At 31.1% G+C, this 17,841-nt stretch overlaps 1 long non-coding RNA gene across 1 annotated transcript; it reads left to right on the forward strand.

Annotated features, from left to right (window-relative positions):
* Positions 1-1,801: 1,801 nt before the first annotated feature.
* LOC136041423 (uncharacterized) lies at positions 1,802-9,237 on the forward strand. The gene is made up of 3 exons (XR_010621030.1): positions 1,802-1,843; positions 4,434-4,511; positions 8,799-9,237. It is a non-coding gene; the product is annotated as an uncharacterized LOC136041423 (long non-coding RNA).
* The last annotated feature ends 8,604 nt before the right edge of the window (positions 9,238-17,841 follow it).

A 17,841-nucleotide genomic window follows, 5' to 3' on the forward strand; every position in this document is an offset into this window, starting at 1 on the left:
AATCAAACTAGACGAGATCAGGAGGACGACCCGAAAATATAAATTCCCAGGGGTCGAAAATGAACAACATGGGCAACCAGAACCAATCCCAGTAGCTAAAGTAAAAAAGTATAAAAAATGGCCGAAGTTCTAATAAACGAGAATGATGCGCAAAGAAATATTCGGTTACAATAGCTGTGTCAACGAAATCACAAAAAGTAAAAAGCGGAACTAAATAACAAAGAAATATTCGTTTATAAGACAAACTATTGAGAACGCCAAAACCCTATTTCTGCGAGGTGTCATCATGACTTTAAACCCAAGCATAATGAATAATTATATCTACTATCTTTAAACAAGCAACTGTGCATTTGTTTATTTGAGTATGTACCAATAATATTTTTTGAAAATAATTTTGAATAAATCCTAATAGCTACTGCAAAAGGTATGGGAAAATGTATTGTGTGATACACAAAGATGATGCACAAAAGAGAAGACATGTGAGAACCAGCACATCTACGAATCTTAAATGAAACTAGTGAACCACAATATATACAGTCGGAATGAAAGCGACAAGGATGATCGCATTGAGTCCTACATGACATGTGTGGCTAAAAGACAAGAAACAGTGAAAATCACAAAAATCCTAGAAGAAAACAAAACCTATAAAATTGCTTAATGTTTGATGCATTAACAGGAAGCATCAATATTACAGGGTTTTGATGCTTACTGACGATATACAATTTTTGAACCCTACTGTAGTGATCTTAAGCTCCTATATACAGAAATGTGGAATTTTGGCTTTTTTGCCAGAGGCCAGATCACAGTTGGGTGTTTATACATTTTTTCCCTTTTTTATTATTATTGTCAGGGTGTATTGGGCCGGTAATCTTATATGACAGAGGGAGGGCTCGTTTAATCGGAAATCAACAGTTCTAATGCCCCTTTAAAGTGAAAAATATTGGAACGACACTGTAGTATCAAAAAATGTATTTTCTTGACCACTAACTCATTCATTTAATTTACACCATTTTCAGTCCATTTTACATCATTTTAATATCAATTATTTCATATTTTGACAAATTTCTATCCCTACATTCAACATGAAAACAGGTCCTTAGAAATAAAATTTTTTCTTTAAATTTTTTCTTAGAAATCAAATACTTTTATCTAATTTCTTAAATTTCTTTTCAAGATCAGATTCTTCAGAATCAAAAAACTTGGAGGCAAATAGATCAACCGTTTAACATTTAAAAGGAATAGTAACAATGATTTTATTTCCATATTTAGTTATAACACATTTCATTCCTGTAAACCTGTTTCCCATTTCAAAGTCTAAGTCTTCATTCCAAATAGTTCGATTATATTTCTTTCCATTCTCATATCACTTAAAAGGTTCTCCTACTGCTAGGTTGTCACTTTATGAGATCGATTTTCTAAACCATTTTTTTATTACCATCTCATTAGTAGATAACTCTAGACAAGTTTCTGTAGCGCAACTGGCTAACAACACTCGACCCCAAAGCCTGAAGGCTACAGATTCAAGCGCAGTAGCCAAAAATTTTTTAAAGTGATTCTATATGTCAAATGAAACACAAAAAGATTGTCTAAAATAACCTTTGCTTTTTTTCCCCAGAATTATTTACTCGGTGAAAGAGTTCTGGAAAGCAATCCAAATAAGCGTCAGAAACCTGTAGGCAATCGCGTCTGATTTTTTTAATAGAGCTCTATTTCAGAAGCCGGTTTAACAAGTACATTTTAAAACAATATTCAGCTGTTTAAAAAAAACTTTAGGTAATGACCCGTTATTTAGTTAGTTGGCATATGAGTAACATGTCGCGTGTATGGTTTTAGAAGAAAGATGGTTTGTATTTATGTGTTAAACCTTATAGAATTTAGATCTCTGAAGTAACATACGATAATAATATAATTATCGAAAAAATATAATAAAAATCAAATAAGGTTACATAGATTTTATTTAGTAAGAGTAATAAAATTATTAGAAAACCTATAAAAAAAAGCAAAACACCATCCTCAATATTTCCAAATATATTTCATGTCGTTTGCTAAACCATTAATAGTAGGTTTCTCATTTTTACTTGATTCTTACTGTATTCTCCACAAACTTCCAGTCCCGGATATTCTTTGATTAAACGAAATAATATTAATTAGTGTCTGACAGTTGAAAATCAAATACGTCTTCAGACAATGCTCATTAAACTCACCATCACTATAACCTGTATCGCTCATATGTTTTTTTTTTAATAATTAAATAACTGTCCTGTTTTAGCATAGCCGAGGACAAATAAATATTAAAGACCATTTTCTGATATGTTTAACTTCATTATTGCTTCACCGGATTGATGTTTGACTGCCAAAAATTCTCTTCTTTCAACGATAGTACACTGAATATATTTTTATCAAACTTCAAGGCACAATATTTTCAAAGAGCTCACAATGTGGCTGTTATATTTTCAAGTATCATTATGTAATTGTCAATACTGTTACTGATAGCAGATTTTCGATCGGGTTTATTTAATTGGTTCTCTTTTTTTAAATTCATTCTATTTCTTCCATATTCCAAGAAGAATATCCCTCTCACTTGAATTAGAATTCCAAGTGGCACTAAATAATCCTTATGGAACATAGCTGGTATTTCCTTTGACACCTTCAACATGAAGATTCTTATAACAAAATCAAAACTAGAACCAACTTCTTTAGTTAGATCTTGGAATCGAATGCGTAATTAATGAGCATAAGAATCTTCGAGAAAATCGTGAGAAATTGCAGTGTAATGTTTTTGCAGAAAAGCATGCTACATACGCCATCTTTATTCGAAATGTGAAAAAAATAACCTTTATTTATTTTCCCATCATGTTTTTTTATTTCATTGGGAGGATGTAAATTTTCAATATACATATCAATCGAATTTTCTTTTAATGAGGATTCTGAATATGTATAAATTATTAAGTTTTACTAAACCCACCAAAAGATACGAGATAATTATTAATTATCTGAATAAAACCTATGACCTTATTGCGTGAAAAATTTCTACTTGGTTCAAGAGACAATATTACTTGTAGGCTAGATTAAGTTCAAAGGGGCTATTAACTTTATTTTATATGATTTTTAAACTAAGGAAATAAGTATTATGAAGAGCGAAAGAAAAGTGAAAAGGATTTTATTTATGTGACAGACTTCACGCTATATTTATAACCATTTAATTTCACTTATTTGATATATTTTCACGAGGAAAAAACTGTAATGTTTTGCGTAATTCTTTTCTCGTCTAATTATTTCCTCATTAACCAATTCACTTGATTTATTCATAGCCAGCAATTCTAAATAAAATGAATAATCAGTTTACTCATCCTTTCTTTCTGCTATTGCTGGATAGTTTTTAAGTATTTCAATCAGAACTGTCCCAAGATTTAAGGAGGCGAGGGGTAACAAAGCAAAAGCAGATAAGCCTGACGCACTATATATAAATTTGGACACTAAAAAAGCATCATTAAAATTTCTATAATATTTAAAACTTCTTAGATAAACATTTAATCTCTTTTCTCAATCTTCTTCCTTTTATATTAGAAAATAAACTTTAAAAGTAAATCTGTCCATCCATTGCCTTAAATTTCCTTTTTATACAATCAACACAAATGACCACAATTCACACCGTATTGTATCAGATTAACTACGCTTCTTGACTACTAAGGTCCCTGCGTCGGCCCTGCAGTGCATTTCTGCAGAATGATTCGATCTCTGGGTCCCATATTACCAAGCTAAGGTCAAACCCACTGCGCCACCACAGGACACAATTCACATCGTTAAAATTTTGGACTTGATTGAAATGATAGGCAAGTTTGCTTATTTGTAGCCTTTAAGTAGTTGCCTATTTTATTTCCACGTTGAATTCCAAAAGAATCATAAAATTCTACAAATAAGTACTTAGGATCATTGAAATAGCAAGTCCAATGCGTCCCAGGTGATCCCGTATAGTCATAATTGATTAGAGCACTTTTTTTCTTTTTATTACTTAGTAAGGTATTTCGAGAAAAAAACCTCAAAAATAAGGAATATGACCTAATTCATGCCATACATAAATGTTTGTGAACGGTATCATATGATTTTCAATGCTCTCTGAAGTTCCCCGTTTTTTGGGAGCGAACATTCTTTGAATTGTGAAATATCACCTTCAGCAACGTTTTTGGGTCTACAATCTTTTTTGGGAGTTTTGATAACCACTTCTGATCCATATAAAAATATTTTGTGTGTACCTGGTAACTTTAAATTTCTACCGTTTGATAAAGTCCCCAGTAATGTTAAACCTTCCCCTTTAGCGTTCGAAGAATCAGTCTATTACCAACAATATTTCATTAAATATTTTATATTTTATTTTATTATTATTTTATTAAACAACAAATTTCAGTCTATATTATCAACAATATTTTTTACAGCATATGTTTCTAATGCAGCTGCACGACTTGTAAGAGGAGCTTTACTTATTGCAGCTGCTAATGGTATTACAAATGGAAGTAAGCCACCATTTTGAATTAGTTGATGATTCGATATAATTATATAGACCTCTTTATCTTTTTTCCCTTGGTCAATTTGTTTTCTTTTAAGCAATAATTTAACAGATTCTTTACCAAAAATTATATTTGCTATTCGAAATCGGCAATTTTCATTTTTCTTAAGACATTTGTTTATTTTTACATTTTGAAGAAGGGGTAAATGAATTGTGTTTTCAATAAGTTCATATTTTTTATTGATTTCAAATTTATCAAGATGAGATAAGAACTATAATCTTGGAATATTTTGAAGTAGCTGTCTGAAGGATAGATCAATATCACATCATTTTATTTTAAATTTTATCTTTTCAATCTTAGTCACCTGTCTTTTATAAAGTAATAGTTAAACAGTTTCTCGTTCATTCACTTTTGTATGTATTACTGGCACTTTACATTTTTGTTTTGAATCTAAATAGGTTTCAATTTTTTGTTTTTGAAATTCTGATAAATGAAGTGTATACTCTTCCATTCAATAGAGAATTATTATCAAAGATAAAAAACTAAGGTAAGGATTTTTGTAATGCTCTTTCCAAGAAACTTCATAGACTTAATTTCTTTTAATCTCTCTTTCATTTTATTTGAATCCTTTCACCTGGATATTTTTCCAGCATATTTACAACAACATATTCTAGATTATCATAACTTTCACTTAATTTAATCAAAAAAGGACGAATGCAGCCTTTTCAGAAGTGAACGTCATTAATGTTGTAAAATTAACTGCACCTGCCCCATTGTTTGGGATTGCTACATTTCTAATTCTTCCATTTTCTACATTAATATTTTTTTGTTACTTTTAAGTTCTTTTTACTAAACTCTATTCAATATATTGTCAGATGATTGTTAAATTTTAGTTAGTCTATTAATATCCTCACTTAAATACTAATTTTTAAGAATTGTTTGTTAACAACTTCACCCTTGAAATTGTTTCAAATAATTTTCACATTTTGTAAATTGATACCATCTTTCTCGGATTTTGGATTACCTATATTAGTTAATATTTTCAATTGTAAATCAAAATAACCATCACCATCCAGTAATCTGCTTTCGTTACATATATACTTCCGATCTTTTAGTGTACGAAAGTTTTATTAAGCGAATATCCAAGTTTTTTCTGTACTTGAGGAATCCATGATTTGTTTTCTAGTCAATTAAAAATCCATGATTATTTATTACCTCATTAAAGTAGTTGATAAGTTTTTCTTTTTTCAAGTCACATGCATGGTTTTGTGGGATTGTATCAATTTCTTTTGGATTACATCACTTGAAAAATGCAAAATAGTCACAGTTTAATCTTATTATTTTAGATGTATCAAAACAGCTCTGAAAAATATAGATTATTAATGAATTTCACTTTATACCTCTCAAAAACAAATCTTCAATTTTTTCTGATCTTTTTCTGTTAAAAAATTGTCAAAGATACCTAAATTTTGATCTTTACAATCTACGTCATTTATGTGAAGGTATCACTTTTATCATTACTCGCAAAAGTATCCATGTCAGTTTTTTCTCAACACATTCAGGTTAGTCATTAAATCTTCAAATTTATCTTCTTCAAGATCTTTAGCATACAGATAAATTTTTTGAAAGTATAGGTTATCATAAATGAAGTTTAGGAGAAAATTGGTTTTACTACATCCAGATTTTTTACAAATCAATAGCCGAAATGGCCATTGAGGTGCTAGAAAATGTTTATTTTTAATTTTTTTATTTTTTTCCACATTCATTTACTTTAATAGGTGCTTTTTCATCCATTAACTTGATAAAAAATTTAAATAAGTAAAATTCAACTATGGAGCTTATAGCTTACAATTTGAAGTTTATAGCTAGGGGTTTGAAGCTTGTAGCCTTAATATTGAAGCTTATAGCTGAACTTCATAATCCTATTTCATCTTTAACGATACTGGTTTTGATGCCTTTCAAATTTTTTCATTGTTTTCTTTTTTATCGTCACCCTCTATTAAAGTAGCACATACTTTTGATCTTAAACCTACAAATTCGGACATTAATGTTTCGGATAATTCATCTTTCATCATGCCTTATCACTTCTTATTGAATGCAGAAAAGTTATTCGGGTTATCTTTTTTGTCTGAAGTATCGAATTTTACTGGGAGGTCAGCTTTAATGTCTTCATAAAAATCTTAATAGTGTTTTCCATTTAAATAATTTCCAAATAGACTTGGCTCTTATATATTCTTCTTCAGGAATATTTTCAGTTATTCTAAAATGAAACTGGTCTGTTGAGGGGAATTCTGTATCATTTATTTTTTCAAAGCTATCAATATATTCATATGGATATATGCCTTTTTCATTATTTCTTTGAATACTTCAGTATTCTGAAATACATCAGAAGTATACGCATATTATTTCTTAAACAATTGAAATATATTTATATTCACATTTAGCTAAATCTTCAGAAAGCTGATCTAACGATGAAGCTATAAAACGGAGTGAATCTATGAAACGCATTTTGTATTGGGTTTTATTAACAGTTTTTGTCTTATAAAATAATTTAAAATTCTCTTCTGAATCAAAACTTCCGTTATCTGGTACTAATTCTCTAAGAAATAACTGAGTCATATTTTGAGAAATTTTGCATGACAATAAGGATAGGTTTAGGAATTCTAAATTTCTTATTACATTCTGCATGAGTAAATCCACCTATACTATAAGTCATATGTTCGTGATGTAAATGAAAATTATTATCTAGTATTTGCTTTCAACAAATATGACATATCTTAATAGTTGTATTATTTCATTTCCTCTTGCTTGTTCTTGTGTATAACAATTATCTCTCTGTTTATTTTCACACTCATTGGCTATTTCTGCAAGCACTTCTGTTATAGTAGTTACAAAATCCCCGCTACTAGCTTCACCAAAGATTTGTAATATTTATTTTGTGTTGTATCAAAAGAACAACATACTTGGAATCCAGAAGTAAATAGCTTTTACTCTGCTACTTTAATTGTGTTAATACCTTTTTTTTAGTTAATTCTTCATTATACGATGCAAAATAATCTATAATGCAGTAAGGCACTTTAATTTGTTTAACTATGTTTTAAATTTAATTTTAGATCCTATTTTTTGCATAATGATGTCAGGATCTTCACATTTATCCTTTTTAGTATGTTTTCAAACCTTTGTTCTTCTGTCAAATGACTTCCACAGTAGGTGCAAAAATAAATTTTTGATGTATGTTTAGTAATTTGAGTTCTCAATAATCTGCTTAAATCTCTAATTAAAACAGAATGATCACCAAAATAGAGCATATTAACCACATGTGTATCTGTTTTTCCATTAATCTTAGTTTTAGGACTATGATCTCTAACCACTTAAATATAGATAGGAAAGTTAGTAATCCCCTTAAAGCTGAATTCATTTTCATGTTTTTGATAGTTTTATAGTCTGTCTGCAGGATTATTAGCTCGAGGATGATAAAACAGTATTGTTCAAAGAAAGTATTTATTATCATTTTTTTATATAAATGGAACCTTTTTTTTATAAATTTGGGCAATTCTTTACAAGTATCTTCCACATGATTTGGTAATCTTGTCATTCGATAATCAATTCCGTCGGATTTTCAAATTGTAAGCTTAATCTAGGTGTATTTTCTATGACCAATGTGTGTATGTTCCTTTGGTTACTATTTGGACGGCTTTGTTTGACGTCACTATTTTTATTAGAAATCCAGGAGTAGCTGTTATAATGGATAGGTTATAGTTCTTCATTATCTTCCTGAGAATAAAATATTAAAAATGATGTCAAACTATTAACTATGCTATTGAACTATATATTGAACTATTAAATCATTCATTCTATTTTTTAAATTTTCTAATAACAGAGGCGAAAACTAGACCAAAATCAGAACCATTTGAATTTATTGAAATATAAACTGTAAGGGGATTTCCTTTTATCCATTGAATACTTGAATTACTATCATGTTCTTCTTCTTTAGATATATACTCTGGGATATTTGGAACTTCTATTGTTTTAACAGTCTTTCTACCAGTTATTTCTCGATTGAATTGTCGATTTTCATCAACATCCTTTTTGTTAACTTCTATTTGATTATTAAATTACTTTTTATTTGATTTTTCACTTCAATACAATTTACAGCACTTGAAATATGTTTTGATTTAAAAAATTAAAGTTAAGTAATAGCTTTATTTTGTACACAATTAATTTGAAGTTTGAGATCTAAAACAATTTCATTCTATTCTTTGATTTCATTTTCTAAATTTACTTTAATTTCAGGTTCAATGTTATAGTAACACTGCTTTTTGCTTGTTGCACTTCCTGGAGATTGAATATAATGGTCGCATATTGATATTTCAGTATTAAGATGATCATTGATGGTATTGAATATATTAAGTTTTTTGCCAATAGTCTTTAAATTATTGTGTTTAGCAAAGGACAGCAAATCATCCATTGTTATCTTTTTAAACTGACGAATTTTGATTTTTTTTTGTAAACAACTTTTAATCACTTCTGCAATGTCAGCCATTTATTAAGAGCTGATTTTATTAAACAGAATTCCAAATCTTAAAAATAGTCAAGCCCGAGGAATTTTATTGTTTATTATTTACTACTCTTGAAATTTTGTGGAGAATGTAGAAGTCTGTTGGTGTTTATTAATATGTTTAATAATTTAAATTTGTTCAGTAATTTAATTCTGTAATAAATTGAGGCTGATTGTATGCTATGTAAACAAATTACTGCAACCGAGTCTTTAACTCAGACAGTATCAAAAAGAAACGAAGTGCCAATTATTAAAGGTATTTGTTCATATTCTGGTTGCAAGAACAGTCGTTTAAAAAAAGAAGCAATGAGCGAAAACCCTGGATAAAAGGAAGAGGTTTTTGTACTGGTTAGAGTAGCGTAGAAATTTCTTTTAGAATCCTATTATTCAAACTTTTCAGGGATTGATGATCTACATTGAAAATTAAAAGAGCATGGTTCAACTGTATCAAAAACTAAAATCAAAGAAATGTTCTTTGGATGGTGTAAGATTGTTCTTTACATCATCCAGATTACCATACATTTAAAAGAAGACGCGTTTACATTCATAGTATCGATGACCAGTGGCAGGCTGATGTAAGGAAGGTTTTAATGTCTTAAGGGTTTGTTTAAAAATAGAAAACTTAAAAAATTACAAACAGATCAGGGTAGAGAATTTCCTATGAATAACGTTTAGGTATTTTTTAAGAGTTATGAAATATATGGATTCTCATCTGAAAATGAATTGAAAGCTCAAATTGTTAAACGGTCTAATAGAATAATCAAAGAGAATTTATGAAAATATTTTATTAATAACAATACAAAATGTTGGATAGATGTAATATCCTCTTTCACTGACAATTGTAACAATTCTTATCATAGATCCATCAAAACGAAACCAGTAAAAGCGATTAAGAAATGGAATGAAAAGAATCTCAACACTAATTCATTTCCTAATGTTTAAGTTCAAAAACCATCCATAAACAAATTCAATGTTGGTGATTATGTTATCTATATATATATATATATATATATATATATATATATATATATATATATATATATATATATATATATATATATATATATAAATAAGTTGTTTGTGTGTTGTGCGTTGACTGACGTCATGCATGTTTGTCGACTGACGTTATTATAAGGATTGAGTATTATGCCATCATGAAGATGTTTCTCGACTCACGTCATGTTTGTTATGACGTCAAAGGCTTTGTATACGACGTCATTATCAGTATATAAGGAGGCCTTTAAAAGAGAAATTTTTAATATAGATTTTAACGTGACAGAAGAACCTACAATGGCAACAACCGAGGAAGCTGCTCAAAAACTCAATGCTAAAAGGCTTGCGGCTAATAGAGAAAGTATGAAAAGAAAGGCTGCCGAGGAATCACAACAACAGCGTGAAAACAGGCATGCGGCTAATAGAAAAAGTATGAAAAAAAAGCATGCCGAGGAATCAAAAGCTAATAGAGAAGGTATGAAAAGAAAGCATGCCGAGGAATCACAACAACAGCGTGAAAACAGGCTTGCGACTAATAGAGAAAGTTTGAAAAGAAAGCGTGCTGAGGAATCACAAAAACAGCGGAAAAACAGGCTTGCGTCTCAAAGAGAAATCACCAAAAGAAAGCGAGCCGAGGAATCACAAGAGCAACCTAAAAATTGTCGATTGGCATTCAGGTACAGCCCAGTCAATGATTATAGCTTGAGTAGATGTGTTCAAATCAGGACTATATCTAAAATTTGTCCCTATTGCAAGCCTTGAAATTTAATGGTGACACTATGGGGATGTGTTGCACCTCAGGAAAAGTTAAACTTCCTCAACAGGCTGTACCACCAGAGCCATTGAAGACTTTGCTTACTGGAACTACGTCAGAATCTAAGCGTTTCTTGTCAAACATCAGAAAATATAACTCATGTTTTCAAATGACGTCGTTTGGTGCCCAAATCGAAAATCAAGATCAATTTATGCCCACTTTCAAAGTAAAAGGGCAAATTTATCATAGAGTAGGGTCCCTTCTACCATTCTCAGGCGAGAATCATAAATTTTTACAACTTTACTTCATCAGCGATAGAAATTCTGAATTGAATGCACGTTGCGAAATTTCTCCCGACGTTGAAAAGACTATCGTTTCCCAATTGCAACATCTTTTCTATGAAAATATTAATTTAGTGCGTCTGTTCAAAACAGCCATCGATTTGATGCCTACTGATACGCATAAAATTGTTATTTACGCTGACAAAACGCCTACTGGCCAACATATGCGCAGATACAATGCTCCAACTATCGACAAAGTGGCAATCATTATGGTCGGTGATCAGTTTTTACCTCGAAATATTATTTTTCATAAGCGAAACGCTCAGTTGGCAAGAATTGCTGAAACTCATCGATGCTATGATGCCTTACAAGATCCTATCATTTTTTGAGATGGAGCCAAGGGCTATCACTTTAATAATAAATTGCAAGATCCATCCACTAACAAACAAACAGATAAGAAATGCGGCGCAATGCGTTATTATTCCTATAGACTAATGATTTAGCAGGATGAAGACCATTATATTTTAAAATGCCGTCAATTGTTTCACCAATACATCGTTGATATGTATGCAAAAATTGAATCAGAACGTTTGCTATTTATCCGTCTGAATCAGACCAAGCTCCGCTCTGAACAATTGCGAGATGTATTTGTAAATGACGGTAATACCACAAACATTGGAAGACTAACGATTTTACTTTCGTCACATGCTGGCAGTACCCGTCACATGCATGAATATGCTCAAGATGCTATTGCGTATGTTCGCCTCTATGGTCGTTCAGATTTATCTATTACATTTACATTGGCTTGCAGTCCGAAATCAGTGATATCGATGAAATTCGTAAGATATCAGGCTGGAAGATCCGACGTCCTTTGAGTATTTGAGAACTGTAAACTGTATTACACATGACACTTACCGTAGTGCATGCCAAGCCCTGGATCTATTGGAGAATGACCAACACTGGGATTACTGCATCAATGACGCGTGCGAAACGTCAACTCCAAGTCAAATTCGTGCATTCTTTGGAATCATACTAATGACCTGCTCTCCTTCTGCTCCTACAGAGTTATTGGAAAAATATAAATCGAAAATGGCCAAGGATATACTCCATCGAAAACGGCTAGAGACGTCAGATATGACTTTCGATTTTACATCAAAAATTTATAACTATACTTTAGTTATTATTGAAGATTTGTGCGTATGTATGGCAAACAAACCTCTTCAGGGTTTGGAAATGCCTTCAGCTAATCGTAACGCTGCTGTTTCAACATGTGCAGAATTGGATCGTGAACAAAGTTACAGCACGAGTGATCTATTGTCGCATGTACAAAATAACATTTCTAATTTAACGTCTGAGCAAAATGACATTAATGATAAGATAATGCATTGTGTCGATAACAACGTTGGAGAAATCTTCTTTTTGGATGTGCCAGGAAATACTGGTAAAAGATTTGTGATAAAATTGATTCTGGCATCAATCCGATCAAAAAATGACATAGCGTTGGCACTTGCGACGTCTGGAATAGCCACAACGTTGCTGCCTGGTGCAAGAACTGCTCATTCCGCTTTGAAATCGCCTCTGAATTTTATATTCTACGGAAACTCCCACGTGCAATATTTCCAAATCATCTGGGATGGGTAAAGTATTGCAGCAATGCAAACTTATTATTTGGGACGACTGCACAATAGCACACAAAAAATCGCTCGAGGCACTGGATCAATCGTTGAGAGATTTGCGAGGGAATTCGAAACCCTTTGGCAGCCCATCAATATTGCTTGAGGGAGAACTCAGGCAAACATTACCTATAATACCTAGATCTATCCCTGCAGAGGAAATGAATGCTTGTCTGAAAAATTCTTATTTATGGTCACACGTAAAGACATTAAAATTAACTGAAAATATGCGTGTCCGATTGCAAAACGATGACTCTGGTCAAACAATTTCAGATCAATTGATGGCAATTGGAAACGGAAAGCTCCCAGTAGACTCATTTTCAGGACGTATACAACTACCTGCTGAATTCTGTAATTTAGTGACGTCCAAAAATGAATTGATTGAAAAAGTATATCCGAATATTCTAAAAAATTATAAAAATCATAAATGGCTAAAAGAACGAGCGATTCTGGCAGCCAAGAATAAAGACGTCCACGAAATCAACAATATTGTTTTGACCAAGATTCGAGACCAGGCAGTCCTTTACAAGTCAGTCGACACAGTTCTGGAACCAAATGAGGCGGTTAATTATCCGCCTGAATTTTTAAATTCCCTTTCCACCACACGTGCTACAACTAAAAATAGGCGTACCAATAATATTGTTACGAAATATCCACCCACCAAAGCTTTGCAATGGCACGCAACTTGCCGTAAAAAACAAAATAATGGAAAACGTAATAGAGGCAACAATCTTGACAGGGCCTTTTGAGGGTGAGGCTGTTTTTATTCCTTGCATTCCCATGATTCCAACGAATCTGCCGTTTCGATTTAAAAGATTGCAATTCCCAATTCGATTAGCATTAGCAATCACCATCAACAAAGCTCAAGGGCAATCATTAAAAAAATGCGGTATAGATCTTAATACAGATTGTTTTTCCCATGGACAATTGTACGTTGCATGCTCGAGGGTCGGTAAACCTGACAATCTATTTATATGCACTGACACTGGGACAGCGAAGAATGTTGTATATTTGCAAGTTTTACGTAGTTAATTTGTATTGTATATGTATATCTATCTATCTATCTATATAAAAATAAGTTGTATGTATGCATGTTTGTTTGTTTGTAAAAAGAGCGTTTGCATAAAACGTCATTATAAGTATATAAGGCTTTGTATATGCACAGACAATGAAACAGCGAAGAATGTTGTATATTCGCAAGTTTACGTAGTTAAAAACATATCATGAAAAGAGAAATCACCAATGCAACAGCACAAACACAAAAAAAAAACAAAAAAAAGAGAGAAAAAAAAGAGAGACAGAAGGAGAAAAGGAAGACTGTTTTCCTAAACTAGTGATTAATATAGACCAGCACTTGAATGAGGCCTTAACCCTACTCATCCATACAATCACATAGGTCAAACAGCATAGCCACACACAATCAACCATAAAGAATAATCCATGGACAGGCAGTCATGTCGTCAATAGGTATAAGTCGTCATTTACCGAACAATAGAAAAAATAATATAGACAAATAATTCAAAGGCAACACCCAACATAAGGGCTCATCAGGAGAATACACTGGAAATATAATTCATAAATGTTTCTTAGAACAAGCTCCATTTTGTGACTATGATAAAAATTTGGGCGCTCAAATCATTGAAGCAGAAGATAAAAATATTAATGATAAATTATATTAAATGATATAAATTTAAAAAGATAATTGAAATGATTGGATGAATCTTTATTTAACGCATTTAGTTTACAAGCAAGCAATCAGTCTCACTAAAGTCAAGCCATTTTACCCCCAACTAAGCCAAATTTCATTGCTAATACCAATTCTGGGATAGATGCTGAATTTTTGAGAGATATCAGTAACTATTATGATTCTACGCAATCCTATTTTGAAATGCCTAGTTTTTATTTTGACAATTACACACACTGAAATGAGGTAATAGATGATTCAGGAACACTTAATCAAATATACGGAGGAAAGATGAAAGGCGTCAAATTTAGTGAATTAGAAAAAAGTCTCAGTTTATAAAAAATTACAGAAGAAGGTTAAAAGTTATTAGAGATAACTTTGATATTATACAAGCTTGGCAAGGAACTGGGATTTATATGAATGCAAAAGATTTGATGGAAAAATTATGTAGTTTGCTAGGTAGCAGAGATTCTGGAAATACAACTGATGGAGTGAGAAATGAAGCTATTGACCTGCTCGATTCATTATTCAAAAATAAAACTATTAAGAAAAATGACTATAATACTATTTACAACAACTATCTCAGAACTTGAACTTTACGAAGATGAATACTTTCCAATTAAATGGGTCCTGTGATGGCGCAGTGGATTTGACCTTAGCTTGGTAATACAGGACCCAGAGATCGAATCACGCGGCAGGAATGCACTGCAGGGCTGACACAGGGACCATAGTAGTCAAGAAGCGTCGTTAATTCTTAAATAATAATAATAATTCTTATTAAATGGTTTTGACTATTAATAGTGGTAATAAAAGTGAAATCGAACAGTCTTCAAGTAAAGTGAGATCTACAAGTAATCAGAACAAGCTAGAACGAAACACTGATTATACAATAGCGTTAACTCAATGTTCACTATGGTAATCATGGTATAATATTAGTGATCAATTTAAAAACAATAGGTTTGAGTAAAGAAAAAAAAAGCTGAATGGGTAAACGTTCTTATTCCCAATGGGTTGTATGATGAAGAGATTTTAAATTATTTCTTAAATCGCTATTTCAATTTTTCCTTAGATCGATACCCAATTAGTATACCATCTAGTCTAGCAGCAATGAAACTTGTAATTATATTGAAAGAAAATTATAAATTTTGGTTTAATAGTGATTTTAGCTTTATTTTAGGATTTGAAAATAAAGCTGAACTAAGTAGTAAATAAAATGAAGGTACTAAAGTACCAAATATTACAAGAAATGTTGATAAAATACTTATTGACTCCTCGTTTTATGGATAGTTCAATTGTGAATGGGAATGCCACCTCTGAAATGATCAGGAGTTTTGCTCCAAAAACAGAACCAGGAAGGCTGCTCTGTGAGATTCCTATAGAAACGCAATGTCTTCCAGTCAATCGAAACGAATATATCAACGAACAAAATTGACTATAACAGATGAATCAGGTAGATTAATTGATATGAATGAAGAAAGTATTGAATATTTTCTAGATTTCAAAATTTTTTAATGAAATTATTTAATAAAACTGATATATAATAAATGTTGATTAAAAAGAAACAATTATTGTATACAAGACAATATTCAAATGATTCAATTGTTTCAGGAATCTGCTATAGCGGAACACGTATATAATTTTCCTCATCACAATATTTTATTTGATCAGACAAAAATTGTTGATAAGTCTGTAGGACTTTTACGAAGATTCCGAGAAATTATAGAAATAAAAAAGATTATCTATGGGGGTACTAGTATTAATAGAGATGAAGGGGATTTTAAGATACATTCAATCTATAATAGTTTAATTAAAGACCAGTCAAAAACTTCAACGAGTATTGATTTGCATAACTGTCCCGAAACAAGTAAAAACCTTGCGAACGAAAGTCAAAGCAAGGTCAATGCTGTAAGAAGTCAACGGACTGCAGCTAAAATAGCAAAGGGAAAAATCTATTCAATTTATAATTTATAACTTTGTTTCATTAACCTCTAAGATTTTTGATTGGATTTGGGGTTGGGTAACCTGCTTTTGTTTTGTTGCAAGTATTTATAATGTTTCATTTTTAATAGATTTCCATTTATACACCGAATATGGCAGAGGAAAGTTTCATTATATACAGTTGCTTTAGTTTTATTCTAAAGCTATTACCGTCAGTGCAGGAGTTTTGTTTTATAATGTGAGTTGTTGTTATTTATTTTATTGTTTATTTTTTTTGCGGTGTTTTGTTTGTCGTAGTATTTCATTTATGATGTCTCGAAAAAAGTCTTAAATTGTCGGTTTGTAATTTTCTTTTTTTTCCGTCGAGAAAGGCTCCCGGACGTGGGTCCGAAATATTCGGAGTATTTTTATTTGTTTTAGTCAAAGTGTAGTTTATATGTTTTATTTTTGTTCAATGCTTTATAGAAATTAAACCCGTTTTTTCTTTGATCAATTTTTCGTAAATGGAAAAGCAGTGTGGTCTAAGAAATTATTTAGGAACCATTACAACAAAACGAATTAAGTCTTTTAATACTGGTTTATTTAAAAGATTTAATAAAACAAAGAAAGTCACGTTGTTAGCATATATTTACCAACTATCAATATCATTTGGATTTTATCAAGATATTAATCGTGTTTTAGAGGCGGTACACATCAAATATTATTAAAAAGAAACGATTTCCACAATATGATAATAAAATAGGGAGCTGGAAATTTTAAAGTAGATGTAATACAGTTATCATGGATGTTACTAGTATTAAATCCCAGTTTACCCTTGGCGACTCAATTAGAAGCAAGATTATTTGTCCTTATGAACACTAATAGAATTGAAGAGAGAGTAAGAGGGTATAAATATTTGCAAGAAGATTTTAAATGGGATTTCAATGATGCTAATGAATATTATTCTAAAGCTTACCAACGATGTTTGCACTTAAAATGAAAACGTAAAAATTTCGATAGTGGAACAGCTGTAAGCTACACTGATTTAAAACAGTATATCCTTTATTTTGTTTCAATGTTTCTAACCATGAGTTGAATATTTATCGCGGTGGATCAACCGTTGATATAGAAATTAATCTTTTATTAGATCAAGTACCTGCCAATCCGTATGATATTTACTACGTTATATTTTCAGAAAGAAAAGAAATCATGGAAGTCTTTGATAGTAAATTATATATTAACATAAAAATTATTTTTGATTAAAAAATTTATTTAATAAAATAGCTTATTAATAAATGCAGAGGCTTTTGAGCCAATGAAAATGGAAAAAAATATAGTATATCTATTATGAAAGAAGATTTAGATATTGGAATGGATAACACGACTACAAGAACGAAATGTGTTACATCTAAATATGGAAATTAACTTGTTATTTCTATTGATTTTAAAGGTGAAATGGTTGATCTGTTTGCACGT

The sequence above is a fragment of the Artemia franciscana genome, chromosome 1 (assembly GCF_032884065.1).
Source record: "Artemia franciscana chromosome 1, ASM3288406v1, whole genome shotgun sequence".
Taxonomy (NCBI): domain Eukaryota; kingdom Metazoa; phylum Arthropoda; class Branchiopoda; order Anostraca; family Artemiidae; genus Artemia; species Artemia franciscana.